Source organism: Leptonychotes weddellii, chromosome X, assembly GCF_054177405.1.
Source record: "Leptonychotes weddellii isolate Sample4059 chromosome X, ASM5417740v2, whole genome shotgun sequence".
Classification (NCBI taxonomy): domain Eukaryota; kingdom Metazoa; phylum Chordata; class Mammalia; order Carnivora; family Phocidae; genus Leptonychotes; species Leptonychotes weddellii.
Window position 1 is genome coordinate 61,423,211 of NC_138385.1, and position 23,407 is coordinate 61,446,617.

Here is a 23,407-nt window from a genome sequence, read left to right on the forward strand (position 1 = left end):
ATATAATCAGTTTTGTTGATTGTTTTCAATCCTGTGCCAAAGGTTTTAATCTTGATGAAGTCCCAAAAGTTCACTTTTGCTTTTGTTTTCCTTACCTTTAGAGACTTATCTTGTAAGAAGTTGTTGTGGTCAATGTCGAAGACTTTATTGCCTATGTTCTTCTCTAGGATTTTGAGGGATTCCTGTCTCACATTTGGATCTTCCATCCATTTTGAGTATATCTTTTTGTATGGTGTTATAGAATGGTCCAGCTTCATTCTTCTGCATGTGACTGTCCAATTTTCCCAGCACCATTTATTGAAGAGACTGTATTTTTTCCATTTGATATTCTTTAATGATTTGTCAAAGATTAGTTGACCATAGAGTTGAGGGTCCATTTCTGGGCTCTCTATTCTGTTCCATTGATCTATGTATCCATTTTTGTCACAATACCATGCTGTCTTGATGATTACAGCTTTGTAGTATAGCTTGAAGTCAGGCATTGTGATGCCCCCAGCTTTGTTATTCTTTTTCAACATTCCCTTGGCGATTCAGGGTCTTTTCTGGTTCCATACAAATTTTAAGATTGTTTTTTCCAGCTCTGTGAAAAATGTTGGTGGTATTTTGACAGGGATTACATTGAATGTATAGATTGCTCTGGGCTGCATAGACATTTTAACAATGTTTATTGTTCCAATCTATGAGCACGGGATGTTGTTCCATCTCTTTTTGTCTTCCTCTATTTCTTTCATAAGTGTTCTGTAGTTTCTAGATTATAGATCCTTTCCCTCTTTGGTTAGGTTTATTCCTAAGTATCTTACGTTTTTTGGCGTAACCGTAAATGGGATCAATTCCTTAATTTCTCTTTCTTCAGTCACATTGTTAGTGTATGCAAATGCAACTGATTTCTGGGCATCAATTTTGTATCCCGCCACATTGCCAAATTGCTGTGTGAGTTCTAGCAATTTTGGGGTGAAGTCTTTTGGGTTTTCCACATAAAGTATCATGTCATCTGTGGAGAGAATTTGACTTCTTGTTTGCCAAATTGAATTCATTTTATTTCTTTTTGTTCTCTGATTGCTGAGGCTAGGACGTTTAGTAGTATGTTGAACAGTATTGGATAGAGTGGGCATCCCTGTCATGTTCCCTCCATAAGGGAAAAGCTCTCAGCTTTTCCCCATTGATAATGGTATTCACTGTTGGGTTTTCACAGATGGCTTTTATGATATTGAGATATGTTCCCTCTATCCCTACACTATGAAGAGTTTTAGTCAAGAAAGAATACTGTATTTTGTCAAATGCTTTTTCTGCATCAGTTGAGAGGATCATATGGTCCTTTCTTTTTCCTTTATTAATGTTCTCTATCACATTGATTGATTTGTGAATATTGAACCATCCTTGCATCCCAGGAATGAATCCCACCTGGTTGTAGTGGATATTTCTTTTGATGTACTGTTGGATCCTATTGGCAAGGATCTTGTTGAGTATTTTGGCATCCATGTTCATCAGGGATATTGGTCTGTATGTCTCCTTTTTGGTGGGGTCTTTCTCAGGTATTGGGATCAAGATAATGCTGGGCTCATAGAACGAGTTTGGAAGTTTTCCTTCCATTTCTATTTTTTGAAACAGCTGCAGTAGAATAGGTATTATTTCTTCTTTAAATGTTTGGTAGAATTCCCCTGGGAAATCATCTCACCCTGAACTTTTTTTTGGGGGGGGGAGGTTTTTGATTACTGCTTCAATTTCCTTACTGATTATTTATCTGTTCAGATTGTCTATTTCTTCCTCTTTCAATCTTGGTAGTTTTTAAGTTTCCAAGAATGCATCCATTTCTCCCAGATTGCTTAATTTGTTGGCATATAGTTGCTGATACTAATTTCTAACAATTGTTTCTATTTCCTTAGTAATAGTTGTGATCTCTTCCTTTTCATTCATGCTTTTATCAATTTGGGTCCTTTCTCTTTTCTTTTGGATAAACCTGGACAGACATATATTAATCATATTAATTCTTTTAAAGAACCAGTTTCTAGTTTTGTTGTCAGTTCTCCTGTTATTTTGGCTCTGTTTCATTGATTTCTGCTCTAATCATTATTTCTCTTCTCCTGCTTGGTTTGGGCTTTATTTGCTGTTCTTTTTCCATGTCCTTTAGGTGTAAGGTTACTTGTATATTTGGGATTTTTCTGAGAGAGGCTTGAATGGCTATATACTTCCCTCTTAGGACTGCCTTTGCAGTATCCCATTGATTTTGCAGTGATGTGTTTTCATTTTCTTTAGTTTGCCTGAATTGTTTAAGTTCTTCTTTAATTTCCTGATTGACCCATTCATTCCTTAGCAAGATGCTCTTTAATCTCCAAGTGTTTGAGTTCCTTCCAATTTTTTCTTATGATTGAGTTCAGTTTCAAAGCATTGTGGTCTGAAAATATGCATTGAAGTACCCCAATATTTTGGTACCAGTTGAGACCTGATTTGTGACCCAGTATGTGATCTATTATGAAGAAAGTTCCATGTGCACTCAAGAAGAATGAGTATTCTGTTTTATGTTGGTTATGTTCTGTATGTATCTGTGAAGTTCATCTGGTCCACTGTGCCTTGTTTCTTTGTTGATCTTCTGCTTAGATGATCTATCCATTGCTATGAGTGGGATGTTGAAGTCTAATATTAATGTATAACTGTCAATATGTTTCTTTACTTTGGTTATTAACTGGTTTATATAATTGGCTGCTCCCACACTGGGGGTATAGATATTTACAATTATTAGATCTTCTTGTTAGATAGACCCTTTCAATATGATATGGTGTCCATCTACATCTCTTACTACAGTCTTTGGTTTAAAATCTAATTTGTCTGATATGAGGATTGCTACCCCAGCTTTCTTTTGAGGTTCATTAGTGTGGCAAATTGTTCTCTATCCCTGCACTTTCAATCTGGAGGTGACTTTAGGTTCAAAATGAGTCTCTTGTAGACAGCATATGGATGGATCCTCATTGTTTTATGCAATCTGATATCCTCTGTCTTTTGATTGGAGCATTCAGCCCATTTATATTCAGAGTAACTATCAAAGGATATGAATTTAGTGCCATTGTATTGCCTGCAAAGCCCCTGTTTCTGTAGATTATCTCTGTTACTTTCTCATCTATGTTACTCTTGGGTTCTCTCTTCACTTACAACATCCTCCTTAATATTTCGTGCAGGGCTGAATTGGTGGTCACATATTCTTTCAGGTTTTGTCTGTACTGGAAACTCTTTATTTCTCTTTCCATTCTGAAAGACAGCCTTGCTGAATAAAGTATTTGAGGCTGCATTTTCTTCTCATTTTAGTACCCTCAATATATCTTGCCACCCTTTCTGGCCTGCCAGGTTTCTGTGGATAAGTTTGATGTTATTCTGATGTTCCTCCCTCCATACATAAGAAATCTCTTCCCCCCTAGCTGCTTTCAGGATAGTTTACTTGGCTCTAAGATTTGCAGGCTTCACTAATATATGTCTGGGTGTTGATCTATTTTTATTGACTTTGGGGGGGTCCTCTGCCTCTTGTATGAGGATGCTTGTTTCCTTCACTAGATTTGGGAAGTTCTCAGCCATGATTTCCTCAAATACACCTTCTAGCCCTCTCTCTCTCTCTCTCCACCCCCACTTCGATCCCAATGATTCTGATGTTGGTCCTTTTCAATGTATCATTAATTTCTCCAAAACTCTCTTCATGGGCTATTAGTTGTTTTTCCCTCTTTTCTTCAATTTCCTTCTTTTCCATCAGCATGTGCTCTAAATGACCTATTCTCTCTACTGCCTCATTGACCCTAGCTGTTAACGCATCCAATTTAAACTGCATCTCATTCATAGCATTTTAAGTTCAGTCTGATTAGATCTAATTTCTGCTCTTAGAGATTCTGTATTGTCATGTATGATTTTTTCAAGCCTAGCTATTAACTTTATAATTGCTATCCTGAATTCTATCTCTGACATCCTGCCTATATCCATATCCATTAGCTCTGTTGCAGATAACATTGCCTCTGGTTCTTTTCTTTGTTGAATATTCCTCTTCCTAGTCGTTCTGCCCAGCAAAGGATAGGTGAGCAAATGAACAGAATCCAAAATATCAAATATGACTCAAGCAAAATGCACCCTAGAAAAAATCCAAATTGGTCAGAAGCTACCACGGATGCACAAACAAAGCCATGATGATCCAAAACAATAAAAAAGAAGGGAGGAGCCTATAATCTCTCAGTGTGGACAAAGCAGGGTGATCTGCCTGTTCCTGATTAATTTTTGGTGTGTGTGTTATAATACACTATATCCCAAAATTGCAAAGAAATCAAAACTTTATATATATATATAAATTAAATTGAATAGAGTGAAAAAGGGACTAGAATGGAGCATAAATCTATAAAATGTAGATGTGAAAAAATAAAAGTTAAAAAGCGACTTAAAAACATAAGTTGGAGAATAAAAATCTATTTGAAATGGGAAAAAAGTAAAAAAAAAGAGAGAGAGAGAGAAAGAAAAACGAGAAATGTAAAATTTTAACCTGAACGGTAAATGAGCCATGAGGAAATATTTGGAGCTCAATATATTATTTTCCCTTGGTGTTGGAGTTTTATAGTCCTGTGGGATCTATAAGCTTGTCATTCATCTGTTCTTCCAGTCTGTCTTCAGGGGGAGGAGCCTTCTGCTTTGCTTCTCAGTTGTTTTTGCCTGTGTGGAGTTGCCCCACCCCTTGTCAAGGGGATGGGTTTAAAGTGAGCTGGTAGTCAGTGTGGCTTTTGTTCCCTGGTGGCTTTCTGAACTTCTTTAGAGGGTAAGAGCAAATATGGCCCTGCGGGATCTCTGGTCCAGAGCCGCAAGATCCTGGCCAACCTCCTCAATAAATCCTCCAGATCAAACTGTCTCCACCTCTGCACGCACTAAACTCCACAGACTCACTCAGTTCATGCCCACAGCAACTTCCCTGGTGAGGGTCCCCAGGGCCGCAAGCGATGTTGTGCCCCATACCTTTGTGCCTGAGAACAGTTGTGGGCTCATGGGTGAACCCCACTCCACTGCTTCCAGGTTGTGGCTAGGTGCTGCCCTACTGTTCTTTTGGGGGCCTTTGCCACCCTGAGAGCTGTTGAATGTAGAATGGCAAAATTTGACATGGCAAGAAACAACAAATGTTGGAGAGGTTGTGGAGAAAGGAGAACCCTCTTACACTGTTGGTGGGAATGCAAGTTGGTACAGCCACTTTGGAAAACAGTGTGGAGGTTCCTCAGAAATTTAAAAATAGAGCTACCCTATGACCCAGCAATTGCACTCCTGGGTATTTACCCCAAAGACACAGATGTAGTGAAAAGAAGGGCCATATGCACCCAATGTTCATAGCAGCAATGTCCACAATAGCCAAACTGTGGAAAGAGCCTAGATGTCCTTCAACAGATGAATGGATAAAGAAGATGTGGTCCATATATACAATGGAATATTACTCAGCCAACATAAAGGATGAATACCCAACATTTGCTTCAACATGGATGGAACTGGAGGAGATTATGCTAAGTGAAATAAGTCAAACAGAGAAAGACAATTATCATATGGTTTCACTTATCCATGGAATATAAGGAAGAGCAGTGAGGACATTAGGAGAAGGAAGGGAAAAATGAAGGGTGGCAAATCAGAGGGGGAGACAAACCATGAGACACTATGGACTTTGGGAATCAAACTGAGGGTTTTAGAGGGGAGGAGGGTGGGGGGAAGGGTGAGCCTGGTGATGCATATTAAGGAGGGCACGTATTGCATGGAGCATGGAGTATTATACACAAACAATGAATCATGGAACACTACATCAAAAACTAATGATGTACTGCATGGTGACTAACATAACATAATAAAAAATTATAAAAAAATAAAATAAAAATAAAATAAAATCTAAAAAATAATGAAGAAGTGTATGGTTTGTGAGTGATCAAGTGCCACTGAGCAAATGTGAAAATAATAACAAATAAGATAAGAAATCAAGATTGAGGAAGTTAGGGCTGTTTACATCAAGTCCCTCAGAGAGTTTGTCTAAGCCAGTGGTTCTTTACCCTAGCTGTATATGGGAATCATCAGGGGAGTTTTTAATTCACAGTCTCTGGGGATGGGGCCTGAGCCTTGGCATTTATAAAGTTTCCTGTGTGAGTCTAACAGACTGACAGAGTGAAAAACTACTGGGCTGGGCCAAAAGAAACTGGATATGGCCAAGAGAGAAGGGACTGAAGGAGGAATGCCCACCTGGATGATTGATCCAGTTAGGTCTTTTGGTGAGCTCTTGAGGTTGTAGGGAGTCAAATACCTGGGTGTGGTAAGTAGGGTTATTCTGAAGTCTAAGATGTCAGATCTAAAATCACTAATCACTTAGTGATTCCTAAGTCTAACTTCTGTTCCCCCTTCTCCACCTAGTGTGTGTAGGTCATACATATACAGAGAAGAGAAAGGAATTGCCTGATGTCACAGTAAGTTATTGCCTGACCTCTGGTCTTGTGACTCCAAATTAGTGCCCTTTACATTGTACAACTGCCTTCCGGCTTTATAGTATGCAACTAGGTTTAAAAAGCAGGTGATTCTTAAATGGCCTATTAATGCCTTCAGTCCTTTCCCCAACTTGCTTTCCAAACCTGCCTAAGGGCTTCAAATCTTTATCTTAAATACTGCTCTTTCTAAGCTACATTACATAATCAGTTCTGCAATAAACATTTCAAGTTATATGGCTTAGTCAAAGCAAATCTTTTGGCCCTGTTTTCCTGCCAAGATTCATGACTCCTGCCTGTCTCATCCTATGAGCATAATAATAAATATCCTTTGCTGAGTGCCAACAGCAAGCTAGGCACTCTAAGGCCCTTGGGATTTAGGAGCTGGTGAAGGAGATATAGCTTGAGCCCAGTGCCATCCTTTTCTTTTCTTGACCTTTTGCCCTTCTGAAGATCATGAATACCCTCTACTCACACCAAGTCATCTCCCCAAAGTCTACTATTGCAGGCTTTGATAAAGGAAGTTTATTCCAATTGTTTTATCAGCCAGCTGAAATTCTTTCCTTGCTTGTCCAACTGTTGTTCTTTCCTACTGTCTCAGTGTGTAGCAATTTGTGTTATTTTAAGTCTATGTTTTGGTGTATATTGTAAGTTTAATTTAACTCCCTGGTGAATTGGCCAAAGTCTTCCTGCTTGCATGACAACTTCCTCATTATCCATGTCTCTATCTGCCCTTTCCCAGACTAGACTACTGCTTCCCAACTGCACAGTTGCCTCACCAGCTCAGTTCACAATTTCCCCTCCTAGCCCATGAGCTGACATTGACATACAAAGAGTAGTGTTTCTTTGTTTTGAGTATATGTCTTCACTCTTAGAAGCAGAATACATATTTAGGTTACAGGCAAAGCTTTATAGCCAGCCCTGGGTTTTCCTACGCCTGGAAAGATTGCTTCTGGGTAGAATGGGCAAGGGATAGAGGGAACTGTGGACTTTATTCTACCACTACCTTAGCTCTGGGGGTTTCAGATCATATTCACCAACATTTTTATTGTTCTACCCTGGTCACTGTTTTTGGGTTTTTCGTGGTATTCAATTGCCCAGTGAAACTTCAGAGGAATTGGCTCTGGCACTTGAGAATATCCTGAGCCCATTGCATACAAACATTCTTCAGAGATGTCATAAATGATAGACTTCCCCAGAATATTCCATCCTGGATATTCAAAAGATAGAGAAGAGGGAAATGAACATTGTCATCAGATTCCATTTGGAGAAGGTCAGAACGGTTGAGATACTAAAACAGGATGCAAGGGATTCCCACGATCTTCCTTCGGTTTTAAGGTTTTTCCAGTTTGTTTCAGGCACAGGGAAAATGGCACTACTTCTAATTCATTGCTTTCACATTTTTAATGGTAATTCTGCTGTTTGAGTTCCCCATCAGCTCTGCCTGGCCTTAAGTGAAAATAACATGCATGTACTCAGTGCACAGATGTGTGGGTTTGACTCCTGATTCTGGGAAAACATTTGCAAATCATTAAACTTCTCTCAGCCAGTTTCCACATATGAAAAAAGGGAAACATAATACATAGTTTGCAAAGCTGTTTTGAAAATTCAATGATATACCTTTTATTTATTTATTTATTTATTTATTTATTTATTTATTTTTATTTTTTAAAGATTTTATTTATTTATTTGACAGAGACAGCGAGAGCAGGAACACAAACAGGGGGAGTGGGAGAGGGAGAAGCAGGCTTCCCGCTGAGCAGGGAGCCCGATGCGGGACTCGATCCCAGGACTCTGGGATCATGACCTGAGCCGAAGGCAGATGCTTAACGACTGAGCCACCCAGGCGCCCCAATGATATACCTTTTATGTGAGAATAAGATATCTGCCATGGAACAGGGACAAGATAAGTAATTTTCTTATTTTTGTCTTCTACTCCCTCCCAGGAACTACTTCTGTGGCATATACTTCCTGAAGAGTCATAACCTGGCTGGGTCCTGGCCTGCGAGACTCTAGGTTGGTTCCAAGAGCTGGGGAAAAAGTAATTATAATAGCTAATTCTTACATAGAATTAGCTTACTATAGCCCTAGACCTTGAGCCAAGTGTTTCACATGCATCATCTCATTTAATCCTCACAACTACCCTGATATAGATTATTATCTTCATTTTACATATAGAAGAACTGAGGTATAAGAAGGTTCAATAATTTGCCCAAGGTATACAGCTAGTGATAGAGACAGAATTTGAACCAAAACAGTCTAATTTAGAGAGTTTTTGCTTCTAACTGCTACATCAGGTGTCTGGTAAAGCTATACTTGGCTTGAGTGGAGAAAACACCAACTCAAAACTCCCATTTGTTTTCTCTTTAAGGCCTGTCCAGAGAAGCAAAGGTCAGAGCCATTCTATCTAAGGGCTGAAACTATCCACTGCTGCAACTTTCCCCCTTCACCTTTGTGTCCAAAGACTTAGGCCTGTGAAGAGAGCAACATTGTAATTCTTTGGCAGGGGAGCATGATATGTAAGAATTCCTCAAATGTACTTTGTCCCAAACACAGCTGCTGTCACCACTTTGCTACTGTAGCAGCCAAACTCCTTCTCTAGCCTGGAAGACAGTCAGCACCCCATCTCTACCTGTCACTCTGTAGTCAGCTAGGATGTTTGAAGTTTGTGTTCCATGTTGAAAGTGTATTTGATTGGGTGGAAACATTTTTAGTGGACTAAGGAACTTGGATGCGGAGGGGTAGGCTGCCAGGCCAGAGATGGTAGCCTTGCACAGTCTAGTCCTAGGTATACCAAGCAACCACCTGGGACAGGGGGTAGGATCTCCTCTCTGTAGGCACCAAGAGCACCCAGATAGTAGCTCCTCTTTTATTTTTTATTTTTTAATTTTTAATTATCATTTTTTTTAGTAGCTCCCCTTTTATGGCTGTATCCTCTAGGGCTAATGTGTTTCTTCCTGCCCTTATTCACTTTGGGCCTGCTGGCAGGGAAGGCTGTGAGGTTGATGCCAAATGATAATTGGGTTGAGGTCATAAAGCCCTGGCCTGCTTGAGTGTGCTACTGACTGATTTACTGTGTGATCATGAACAAATTATTTTTTCTCTCTGACACTGTATTTCCCCATCTGTGTGATAAAGGAGTTTGACTAAATCAGTGATTTTCTAAATTTAAGCAGAAATTACTTTTTTTTTTCAAATACAATATTAAACTAAAACCTGGTATATAAAACAGAAAAGCAGGAGAGTTGCTCTTGTGGATTGGGAATGGCAAGGATGGCAGGGGCAATAGTGGTTAAAAGAAGAGGATTCTATCTTGGAACCCTACCTGCTTCTACCTCACCTTCACACCCACATGGTAGTTCCTGAAGCACCTTGGGGGAATACAATAAGAAAACTTCTGCTCTAGTCTTGAGGTTCCCATCTAAATAGGAGGTTCTTACAGTTGATGGCAGTAAGGAAAATGGGGTACCTGGGAATAAGGAAGAGGAAAAAGTCCTAGGTAATGCTAAGACCACTCTTCTCAATCTTTCACAAAAAAAAAAAAAAAATCCAGGAACATTGGTCTGTTTTTAGGTGGTGAATGAGATTGAGAAAGTAGCTTTCCTGACCACAACCCCTGCCTCTAAGGATAAGAATGAGAGAGAGGAGTTGGAAGACATAAATTCAACCTGGAAATGTTATATCCAGGGATAGGAGCCATGGGTTCCTAAGTCATCTGATTCCAGCCTTGACTTGCTGTGCCACCTTTGTCAAGTAAATCTCCCTCCTTCTCTGGGCTTTTTCTTTTCTTTTCTTTCTTTTCTTTTTTCTTTCTTTTTTTTTTTTTTTTTGCCTTTCTGAGACTAGAAGGGCAACACCAACCAACATGGGTAGGCTCAAGCAGCTCTGATGGAAATGTTGGCTGTTGGAGCAGGAAAGCCTTTCCTTTGTTTCTCCTCCACGTCCCATGTTTGAATATCTTAGCATCTTGCCTCCCTCAAGCAGCCCTGTAAAATGTCATTAATGCTTTTTTTTCTGGGCTCTTCCCAGGGCCAGTAGAAAAAAAAATGTCTCCTTCCAATTTGGGATCCATGCCTTAGGCCCTGTTCATGAAAGACATGAAGTAAGAAACAAGTTGAAATAATAGAAAGGACTTCTACAATGGCTGGGACTCTGCCCTCTTCAAATGGGCTTGTGGCTTAGAAAGGCAGTTAGACAAACATCTTGAGTACTGCCTAAGGGTCCATTGTGAGAGGGTCCCCAGGGTAACAAGGGCAGGGCATTTTAGGGTAAGCTGGCCAACATAGGAAAATCAAATAGGTTCCTCTTCGCTCTAACTTGGGTCTGAAGCTCAGAAGGACTGTAACAGAACTGTTTTCTACAGATTTCCTTTGCACTTTGGTCCCAGAAGGAAATGGTAAGCACATACAAATTAGGAGAATACAGGGAGGGTTTAATAAAGAGAGTACAAGGGTGTGAGTGGGATGTAGGGAAACCACAAGGCCTAGTGCAGTGCTCACAATGGGGCTTCTCATCACTCTTAAGCTTGAAGGAGTTAATGGAGGGAGCTACTGAAATTAAGAGGGCAAGAAGAAGAAAGAAGCTAGCCAGCACAATTTGGCTGGTGAATGCAGCTCCTCAAACCACTTTCCCCTGCCATAAAATCTATTCTGGCTCTCTTATTATCTCTATTCTGACATCCTTTCAGATCCAAATTCTCAGACTCCTAAGACCTCCAGCTCCAGCATCCAATCTAGAATCTTCTAGTCTCAGAAGCTTCTAGTATCAGAAATTTCCTGCCATCCTTGACCCCAGAACTCCACTTCTCCAGAATCCTCTTAGGAGTCCTGAGAACTCAACTGATTCTCAAGTCCCCTTTCCCTGTCAATTTAGCTGGAGTATAAAAAGCATAGCTGAATTGCTTCAGTTCTAGGGCAGGTTTTGAGTCTTTTGCTCCTCTGTGCACAACGACGGCAAGCTATTGTCACTACAAATAATAATGAAAGATGAATTCCATAAATCAGAGGCTGACATTGCTTACTGGCCAGACCATCAAGGCAGAGTGAGAGATTATTTGAGGATTAAGGAGGCAGAAAGGGTACCAAGTGAGAGGAAAATGCTGATCTGGCTAAATGGAATGACATCAACCCCATTGCTAGGTGAAATAGGAAAGGGGCAAGAAATATCATCTAAAGCTTAGCCTCTACATCGTAGATGAATCTCCAGAGGCAGAAGTTTAGTTTTAATCTCTCATGCAGAGTGCTTTCACCCAAAACGTATCCACCCTACCCATGACAGATAGATGCCACAGGGAAAATAGCACCGATTTTGACATCAAAACATCTGGGTTTGGGGCACCTGGGTGGCTCAGTTGGTTAAGCGTCTGCCTTCAACTGAGATCATGATCCTGGGGTTCTGGGAATGAGCCCCGCACCAGGCTCCCTGCTCAGTGGGGATCCTGCTTCTCCTTCTCCCTCTGCCCCTCCCTTCACACTCATGCTCTCTCTCTCATGTGTGTTCTTTCTCTCTCTCTCTCTTAAATAAATAAAATCTTTACAAAAATACCTGGGTTCAAGTCTCTTCTTATTGCTTGTTGTGTGAACTTGAGCCACTTTTTTCCCTATGTTTTCTTATTTTAAATTTTTATTTGTCAGAGAGAGAGAATGAGAGCACACAAGCAGGGGAAGCTGCAGGAAGAGGGAGAAGCAGGCTCCCCGCTGAGCAAGGAGCCTACTGAGCAAGGAGCCCAATGCAGGACTCGATCCCAGGACCCTGGGATAATGACCTGAGCCAAAGGCAGACACTTAACAGGCTGAGCCACCCAGGCATCCCTTCTCTATGTCCTTTAGTTAATCTAATAGGGATAACAGTAGCTTTTGCACTTCCTTTCCCAAGGTGGTTTCTGAGGACCCAGTGAGACCATGTTTAGAAAACCAGCAGTTTGCATGCTGTAAAATGCTGGGTCCAGGGTGCCTCCATAGTGAGTATGTATGGATGAGTGAGTGATATAATATGCATGAGTGAGAGACTTTCATCAAGTTAGTGTGTGTAACTAAATATGTGTGATTGGGTGTGAGAAAGTAGAAGAAGCAATAAGGAAAATGCGAGGGGCTATGTGTGAGAGAAAAGGTGAAAAATAAATATGTGTGCATATTTGTGTGATAGTTGCTATGTTTGATTGGAAACACATGAGTGTGAGTGAGGAAATAGGAACATTTCTGAGTTTGTGGGATTCTTTGAGTTTGTGAGAGAATGGATGTGGATGATAGTATGCATGTATATATGAATGTAAATGTATAGGTTGGGCCATATGAAATTGCCATTTTTATAGTTTCATTATGCTAGCCTACCATATATATGTAAGTATGTAAGATTTCATGTGTATTTGGAGATATATCAGTGAATTGTGCATGAACAAGCCAAGGTTCATATTTGTGAGTGTATGTATATGTTCAAGCAAATATGTATTTTTGTGTAAATGAACTGTGTGTGCAATCTAATGTATACATTTTTGGTAGAGCATATGTGAATATGAATCTAGATGAGTATGCACATGAATGTAAGTGTTTGGAAGGGAGGATGAGATTAAATATGACCATGCATGAGAGTTCAAATATGTGTGTGTGTGTGTGTGTGAGAGAGAGAGAGAGAGAGAGAAAGATTGAAAAAGAACATACCCAGCCTTTGGGCTCTATACTAGTAAACTCATGCCCTCTCTTCAACTCATAACTTAAAAAGAAATGATTTCTAAGCTGAAATTTTCCACACAGACTTTCCACCACAAAAGGGTGGGGTTTTATTTTTAATTTTTTTCTCTTTGCTTTGAGCCTCATGCCTAGCCATTTTGGGCCAAGGAGAGGACTAAGTGCCCAGCTCTACTCAGAGAATAATTGGGAACATTTTGCTGCACACAAAAAACTAGAAAATGACTGGCATGTGGGACTGAAACTTGGTGCAGGCTATAGCCTGCAAGACAAAGGGCCCCTCAGCTACTTTATTTGTTCTCTTTAAAAGTAACCCTAAGTGACTGAAATATCGCTCGCCACCACAAGCAGTATGAAATTTCACCACCAGTTGGAGTTACATAACCATCTCCATGGCAACCAAAGCCCATAAACATGCAGTATCACTGTTGGCTGGTTACATAGCAGTGGTTTTAGTGCCCCACCACCCCTCCCATTCAGCCCTATGTTGTTTTTCTTTTTTTTTTATTCTTCTCCTCCTATTTTTCTTTCCTGTCAAAATCAAGAAAATTAAATGTTGAGTAAAATGAGTGGAAACAAGCTGCTTAGGCAGTGGGTACACATGAGGTAAGTCTTCTCTGATGAACAATGTAGGCGCTCAGCTTGCCTGCAGGCCAGCTCACACTAGGGAAATTACTGCCTTTCACCATTATACCACAACCCACAGACACACACATTCTGTAGTAGCTACTATTGAAAGGAAATCAGGCAGGCTGAAGAGAAAGCAGGCACAGGGCCTAAAAGAAACCCTGAAAATTCATCTCCTTTGAATATTCCTAGGAGCCCTGGAGCAGTAACAACACAGAGATGGCAGTAGCGGATGTTTCTCAGTTAAGAGAATGAGATTTGGGGAAATGGGGACACAACCATCCTTAGTCACTATTACTACATTTCCCAGAGCTTGGGGCTGGGCTGTGTTCCCACCCTGGTCAAGAGGTAGAATCTGAGATCAAAAGTGCAAAAATAGACATCAGGATTCATGGATTCTAAGCCCTGGATCTCTCTTAGTAGCCTTATGATCACAGATATCTAACAGAATGGGTCGCTGGATGCCTGAAAATGTATACTACTACCCCTGACTCAAAAACTTACAGTGATGGGGAGATCTTTACCTATGAACATGGCCTATTTTTTCCATCAGCCTCAACAGAAATGGAGTTGGGACAATCGAAACCTGATAGTTAAGAAAACTGTCATTCCTTGAGTATGTAAACTATGTGCCAGACATGGTGTTAAATGATTTCATATACTTTCTCATTTAATCCTCACAACCCACTACCCCTACCCAAGGTAGGTATTATAATCCTGTTTCACAAAGAGAAAAATGGAGAGTGGGAGAGTTTGCTCAAGTTCACATGACTATACGTGAAAGAGCTAGGATTCAGTTCCAAGAATATCTGCCTCTAAAGGGACTGCCTTCTGTTTTTTTGAAGCAGTAAGCTTTACTTGATTCTAGGTAATGGCCCCAGGATCCATCCCTTACATCTGAGACAGTCCTAAGTGAGGTGTGCTATTGGGTATGGGAGTTGATGCTGGGCTGGCAAGAGAGTGAAGTCCATTCCCACTGCTGTGGGCCCAAACTATCAATACCCAGTGACTTGCCATTGATTCACTGTGTAATGTTACACAAATCCTTTCCCGCTGTTTGGATATCAGTTTTCCCATCTGTAAAATTAGTTGTGGTAAAAGTTAAATCATATTATTTAGCACCATATATGGCACCTAACATGAATATAATAGATAGTAGCTTAAAAGATGATCTTCCTGTTGGGATAATTTCTGAATTTGTGATTCTTCTTGTCAGGAAAGCACAGTGACCTGCACTGAAAGACATAGCATATCATTTTTAGGGCATTGTCACCTTACAGCCTTGAAGTAGCAAAATCACTTCCTTCAATAAATTTAGCAAAATACCTCCTCTCAGTCATACATTTTGTTAACACTGGGCTAGATGTTGGGGCTTCTCTGATGCATGGGCCTTGCTTTGGAGATGTTCCCTGGGATAATCAGAATAGGGAGAAAGTTCAAGAATAGATTAGGAGAACAGAGCTACAAAAAGTAGCCCTAATTCAAATGATGGAATCAGGGCCCTGGGGGAGAGAACTAAGGCAGCTTGAAAAGGCACCAGAATTGGGTGGTGGAAGTCAGAGGTGGTTTAGAGAGTAGCAGCAATAATGGCATTGAGAATTAATTGAAATGATCTACAAGGCCATTTATGATCTCCTCTACTACCTCTCTGGTCTCATCTCCCACTAATATTCACCTTGCTCACTCCAGCTGCTCTGGCTTCTTTGTTGTTTTTTGAACTACTCAGATACACTATGACCTTCACATTTGCCATTCCCTCTTCCCTCATATAGTCACATAGATTACTCTCACCTGTTGATGTGTACTCAAAACTCACCTTCTCAGGGAGCGTTCCCTTTGCCATCCTATCTAAATTTAGAATCGCCTGTGGTCTAAGGATCCCCTGGGTTGCATGGGGAGAAACAATTCCACTGTTTGGAGTGCATTTGAGAGTGGTGGCATGGCCTCTCCTGGGACAAAAGAACTAGTGGTGCCAATGTGCTGCTCTGTTCCCTAGCATAGAAATAAAGACACTGGCTGAGGACAGCAAGAGTTGGTCTCAGCATTTTGCTACAGTTGCCATAAACTCCAAACCACTGCTCAGTCTCACAATTGATTTCTGGGACAAATTGGCACTGGCCACAGTGCAAGACACTCCCCCAGAGGATCAACATGGGTCCAGCCACATGGATCTCTAAAATTGGGAATTTTGAAATGCGGCTGTGTGTCTGAGATAAAACACAGGAGAACTGTGCTGCTTGACAGGGAGAAAGCTTGGGTGCAGGCAAGGGATCTGGTGGAAGCCAGGAACACAAGAAAGGTGATTATTTGCTGTTCTGTGAGGGCTTCCTGAAGAGTGGCAGTTGTGAACTCCCTGCTCCAGGGACCAGAGAGCAGAAAGTGGGGTGATGCCATTTCCCCCTGCCTATCAGCACTGACTGACTCCAGTGAGCAAAACAATGCCACCAAGTGGAGGTCCAAGCTGCTTAAACCAAGCCCAGGCCCCCCCACACCTCTGCACCCTGCAGGTGCATCTCCACTAGGGCAAATTCACCTGAGACCCAAAGTAGCACACCCCACCCCAAGAAGACCAGCACAAACCCCTTGCACATACCAAGTCTACTGATCATAGAGTGCTGCAAAACTTCACCTTTAGGAGAAATGGGATCTAACTTCCTTTTCTCTTTTGAATCTATCTTCTTTTAACAAGCAGACCAAAACACACCTAGGATCTAGCTGCCTTTTTTTTTTTTTTTTGGACCTCTTCTTAATATAGCCATTACTCTCAGAAACAAAAATACAATAGGCTTTCCTAATAGTCATATAAAAAATACGGTGACCCAGACAAAATGACAAAGTCATGGCCAAGGATTTAATCAATACAGATACAAGTAAGATATCTGAACCAGAATTTAAAACAATAATCATAAGGATACTAGCTGGGCTTGAGAAAAGCATAGAAGACATTAGAAAATCCCTTACACAGAGATAAAAGAACTAAAAACTAGTCAGGCTACAATAAAAAAAATGCTATAATTGAGATGCAAAAGTGAATGGATGAAATGACAATGAAGATGTATGAAGCAGAGGAATAAATCAGTAATATAGAAGATAAAATTATGGAAAATAATGAAACTGAAAAAAAGAGAAAGAAAGATACTGGATCATGAACGTAGACTTATTGAATTCAGTGACTCCTTAAAGCATAATAACATTCATATCATAGGAGTCCCAGAAGATGAAGAGAGAGAAAAAGGGGCAGAAGGTTTATTTGAACAAATGGTAGCTGAAAACTTCCCTAATCTTGGGAAGGACACAGACATCAAAATTCAAGAAACACAGAAAACTCCCATTAAATTCAACAAAAGCCAGCCATCACCAAGACATATAGTCAAATTCACAAAATACACAGACAAGGAATCCTGAAAGCAGCAAGGTGAAAAAAATGTCCTTAACCTGTAAGGGAAGACATATCAGGTTCACAGTAGATCTATCCACAGAACTTGGCAGGCCAGAAGAGAGTGGCAAGATATAGTCAACATGCTGAATGAGAAAAATATGCAGGTAAGAATATTTTATCCAGCAATGCTGTCATTCAGAATAGAAAGACAAAGAGTTTTCTAAGCAGACAAAAACTAAAGGAGTTTTTGACCACTAAACCACAAAACTAAGAGCTAGTTCTTTGAAAGAATTGGTAAAAATGATAAACCCATAGCCAGACCTATCAAAAAGAAAAGAGAAAGGACCCAGATAAATAAGATCATGAATGAAAAAAGATTACAAACCACGGGAATACAAACAATTATAAGAAACTATTATAAAAAATAAACATGCCAACAAACTGGGCAATCTGGAAGAAATGGACAAATTCCTAGAAACTTAAAAATTACCAAAACTGAAACAGGAAGAAATAGAAAATTTTAACTGACCCATACCCAGCAAAGAAATTGAATCAGTAATCAAAAATCTATCAACAAAATGCAACAAATGCAAACTGGTGCAGCCACTTTGGAAAACAGTAAGGAGGGTCCTCAAAAAGTTAAAAATAGAACTACCCTACAACCCAGCAATTGCACTATCAGGTATTCATCGAAGGGGCACATGCACCCCAATGTCCACAATAGCCAAAATATGGAAAGAGCCCAGATGTCTATAAACAGATGAATGGATAAAGATGTGATATATATATATCTCATTCCATAACAAATGGAATATCACTCATCCATCAAAAAGAATAAAATCTTGCCATTTGCAATGACATGGATGGAACTAGAGGGTGTTGTGCTAAGTGAAATAAGTCAGTCAGAACAAGACAAATACCATATGATTTCACTCAAATGTGGAATTCAAGAAACAAAACAGATGAACATAGGGGAAGGGGAGGAAAAATAAAACAAGAGGAAAACAGAGAGGGGAGCAAACCATTAAGAGCCTCTTTACAATAGGAAACAAACAGGGTTGCTGGAGGGGAGGTTGGTGGGAGGATGGAGTAATTGGGTGATGGGCATTAAGGAGGGTACTTGATGTAATGAGCACTAAGTGTTACATGCAATTGATGAATCACTAAATTCTACCCCTGAAACTAATACTACACTATATATTAACTAAATTGAAGTTAAATTAAAAAAAAAAATCTCCCAACAAACAAGAGTTCTGGGCCAGATGTTTTCCCAGGGGAATTCTACTAGACATTTAAAGAAGAGTTAATACCTATTCTTCTCAAACTGTTCCAAAAAATAGAAATGGGAGGAAAATTTCCAAACTCATTCTATCAGGCCAACATTACCTTGATTTGAAAACCAGACAAATACCCCACTAAAAAGGAGAATTACAGGCCAATATCCCTGATGAAAATGGATGCAAAAATTCTCAACAAGATAGTAGAAAATTGTCCCATGTCGGGCTCCCGGCTCAGCGGGAAGCCTGCTTCTCCCTCTCCCACTCCCCCTGCTTGTGTTCCTGCTTTCGCTGTCTCTGTCTCTGTCAAATAAATAAATAAAATCTTTAAAAAAAAAGATAGTAGAAAATTGAATACAACAGTACATTGAAAGAATTATTCACCACTATCAAGTGGGATTTATTCCAGGACTGCAGGGGTGACTCAGTATTCACAAATCAATGAATGTGATACACCACATTAATAAAAGAAAGGATAAGAACCATATGATCCACTTAATAGATGCAGAAAAAGCCTTTGAAAAAATACAACATCCATTCTTGATAGAAACCCTCAACAAAGTAGGTATAGATGGAACATATCTCAATATCATAAAGCCATATACAAAAGACCCACATCTAATGTCATCCTCAATGGGGAAAAACTGAGAGCTTTTCCTCTATGATCAAGAATAAGAGAGGGATGTCCACTGTCACCATTACTATTTAATATAGCAGTAGAGGTCTTAGCCTCAGCAATCAGACAACAAAATAATTAAATAAATAAAAGGCATCCAAATCAGCAAGGAAGAAGTCAAACTTTCACTATTTGCAGATGACATGATACTCTATGTAGAAAACCTGAAAGACTCCTCCAAAAAATTGCTAGAACTAATACATGAATTCAGCAAATTTTCAGACTATGAAATCAATGTACAGAAATCTGTTGCATTTCTATACACCAATAATGAAGCAGCAGAAAAAGAAATCAGGAATTGGCCCTATTTACAATTGTACCAAAATTCATAAGATATGTAGGAATAAACCTAACCAAAGAGGTAAAGGATCTGTACTCTGAAAACTATAGAACACTTATGAAAGAAATTGAAGAGGACACAAAGAAATGGGAAAAAATTCCATGCTTATGGATTGGAAGAACAAACATTTTTTAAAATGTCTATTCTGCCCAAACAAGCTACATATTTAATGCAATCTCTATCAAAATACTACCAGCATTTTTCACACAGCTAGAACAAATGATCCCAAAATTTGTATAGAACCACAAAAGACCCCAAATAGCCAAAGCAATCCTGAAAAAGAAAAGCAAAGCTGGAGGCATCACAGTTCCAGCCTTAAGCTATGTTACAAAGCTATAGTCATCTAGACAGTATGGTACTGGCACAAAAACAGTCATATAGGTCAATGGAACAGAATAGAAAACCCAGAAAAGGACCCACAATTATATGGTCAACTGATCTTTGAATAAGCATGAAAGAATATTAATGGAAGAAAAGACAGTCTCTTCAACAAATTGTGTTGGGAAAACTGGAAAGTGACATTCAAAGGAATGAAAATGGACTACTTGCTTACACCATATGAAAAATTAAATTCAAAATGAATGAAACTCTTAAATGTGAGACAGGAAACCATGAAACTCCTACAGAATAACATAAGCAGCAACCTCTTTGATCTTGGCTGTAGCAACTTCTTACTAAACATGTCTCCTGAGTCAAGGAAGCAAAAGCAAAAATGAACAATTCGGACTTCATCAAGATAAAAAGCTCCTGCCTAGAGGCACCTCAGTGGCTCAGTTGGTTAAGCATCCGACTCTTGATTTTAGCTCACGTCATGCTCTTGGGGTCATGACCATGGTCCCAGCCAGGCTCCACACTCATCAGGGAGTCTGCCTAAGATTCTCTTTCTCCCTCTGCACCTCCACATGCCCCAGTTCTAGTTTCAAAGCACTGTGACCAAAAATATGCAGGGAATGATCCCAATCTTTTGGTACCAGTTGAGACCTGATTTGTGACCTAGGATGTGATCTATTCTGGAGAATGTTTCATGGGCACTAGAGAAGAATGTGTTCTGTTGCTTTGGGATGGAATGTTCTGAATATAACTGTGAAGTCCACCTGGCCCAGTGTGTCATTTATAGCCTTTATTTCCTTATTGATGTTTTGCTTAGTTGATCTGTCCATTTCAGTGAGGGGGGTGTTAAAGTCCCCTACGATTATTATGTTGTTTCCATGTGTTTCTTTGATTTTGTTATTAATTGGCTTATATAATTGGCTGCTCCTTTGTTAGGGGTATAGATATTTACATTTGTTAGATCTTCTTGTTGGATAGATTCTTTAAGTAGGATATAGTGTCCTTCCTCATCTCTTATTACAGTCTTTGGTTTAAAATCTAATTTGTCTGATATAAGGATTGCCCCCCCAGCTTTCTTTTGGTGTCCATTAGCATGGTAAATGGTTTTCCAGCCCCTCACTTTCAAACTGGATGTGTCTTTGGGTCTAAAGTGAGTCTCTTGCCTTCAGCATATCAATGCGTCCTGTTTTTTTATCCAATCTGATACCCTGTGACTTTTGATTGGGGCATTTAGCCCATTTACATTCAGGGTAACTATTGAAAGATATGAATATAGTGCCATTGTATTGCCTGTAAGGTGACTGTTACTGTATATTGTCTGTGTTCCTTTCTGGTCTATGTTGCTTTTAGGCTCTCTCTTTGCTTAGAGGACCCCTTTCAAAATTTCTTGTAGGGCTGATTTCATGTTTGCAAATTCCTTTAGTTTTCGTTTGTCCTGGAAGCTTTTTATCTCCCCTTCTATTTTCAATGACAGCCTAGCTGGGTATAGCGTTCTTGGCTGCATATTTTTCTCGTTTAGTGCTCTGAATATAACATGCCAGTCCTTTGTGGCCTGCCAGCTGTCTGTGGCCAATCTAATGTTTCTACCATTATAGGTTACAGACCTCTTGTCCCGAGATGCTTTCAGGATTTTCTCTTTGTCTCTGAGACTTGTAAGTTTTCCTATCAGATGTCGGGGTGTTGACCTATTTTTATTGATTTTGAGGGGGGGTTCTCTGTGCCTCCTGGATTTTGATGCCTGTTTCCTTCCCCAAATTAGGGAAGTTCTCTAATATAATTTGCTCTAATATAGCTTCTGCCCCCTCTCTCTTCGTCTTCTGGGATCCCAATTATTCTGATGTTTCGTCTTATGGTATCACTTATCTCTCGAATTCTGCCCTCGGGATCCAGTAGTTGTTTATCTCTCTTTTTCTCAGCTTCTTTATTCTCCATCATTTGGTCTTCTATATCACTAATTCTCTCTTATGCTTCATTTAGCCTATCAGTTAGCACCTCCATTTTTTATTGCATCTCAATAATAGCCTTTTTGATTTTGACTTGGTTAGATTTTAGTTCTTTTATTTCTCCAGAAAGGGATCCTCTAGTATCTTCTATGCTTTTTTCAAGCCCAGCTAGTATCATTATAATCGTTATTCTGAACTCTAGTTCTGACATTTTACTAACATCAGTGTGGATTAAGTCCCTGGCAGTCAGTACTGTCTCTTATTCTTTTTTTTGAGGTGAGTTTTTCCATCTTGTCATTTTGTCCAGAGGGGAATAGATGAATGAGCAAATAAAATGCTAAAAGGGTAACAACGACCTCAGAAAAATATACACTAAACAAATCAGAAGAGACCCGAAACTGGGGGAAAAGAAAGGGAAAAAAAAAAAGAATATGCTCAGGCTGGTGAATAGAACAGAACCACACACTAGATTTTGGGTGTATTTTGGTTTGTTAGAAGAAATTGCCTCCCAAAATTTTAAAGAAAGAAAAACTTATCTATATACAAAAATAAGGTTAAATATGATGAAGGGATGGAATATGACTGTAAAGATGAAAATTTAAAAAGATTTTTAAAAAGGAATTGATAAGAAGTTGGTTGAAAGAAGAATGAAAAAATTTTAAAAAAGAGAGAGAGAGAAAATGAGATCAGGCAGGAGACTAGAACAATGTCATATACTAGATTTAGGGTATATTTTGGTCTGTTAGAAAAAACTATCCCAAAATTTTAAAGAAAGAAAAACTTACATATATACAAAAAATAAGGTTAGATACAACGAAGAGATAGAATATGACTGTAAAAATGAAAATTAAAAAAAAAATTTAAAAAGGAACTGATAAGATGTTTGAAAAGGGAAAGAAGAAAAATTCGCCTAAAAGATAGAAAAATAAAAAAAATAAAGAAAATTAAAAAAATTAACTTTGAAAGACTAAAGAATCATGGGGAAAAAAGCCATGAATTCTATGTGCTATATTCCCCTAGCACTGAGGTTTTGCCTTTCTCATTGATCAGTAAACTTGGTTTTGCCTGGATCAAGTTTTTTCAAAGAAATGGAACAAATAATCCTAAAATTTGTATGGAACCAGAAAAGACACCGAATAGCCAGAGGAATGCTGAAAAAGAAAAGCAAAGCTGGTGGCCTCACAATTTCGGGCTTCAAGCTCTATTTCAAAGCTGTCATCATCAAGACAGTATGGTACTGGCACAAAACAAACACATAGACCAATGGAACAGACTAGAGAGCTCAGAAATGGACCCTCAACTCTATGGTCAAATAATCTTTGACAAAGCAGGAAAAAATATGCAATGGAAAAAAGTCTCTTCAACAAATGGTGTTGGGAAAATTGGACAGCCACATGCAGAAGAATGAAACTGGACCATTTCCTTACACCACACACAAAAATAGACTCCAAATGGATGAAAGACCTAAATGTGAGTCAAGAATCCATCAAAATCCTTGAAGAGAACACAGGTAGCAACCTCTTTGACCTCAGCCACAGCAACTTCTTCCTAGAAACATTGCCAAAGGCAAGGGAAGCAAGGGCAAAAATAAACTATTGGGACTTCATCAAGATAAAAAGCTTTTGCACAGCAAAGGAAACAGTCAACAAAACCAAAAGACAACCGACAGAATGGAAGAAGATATTTGCAAATGATAT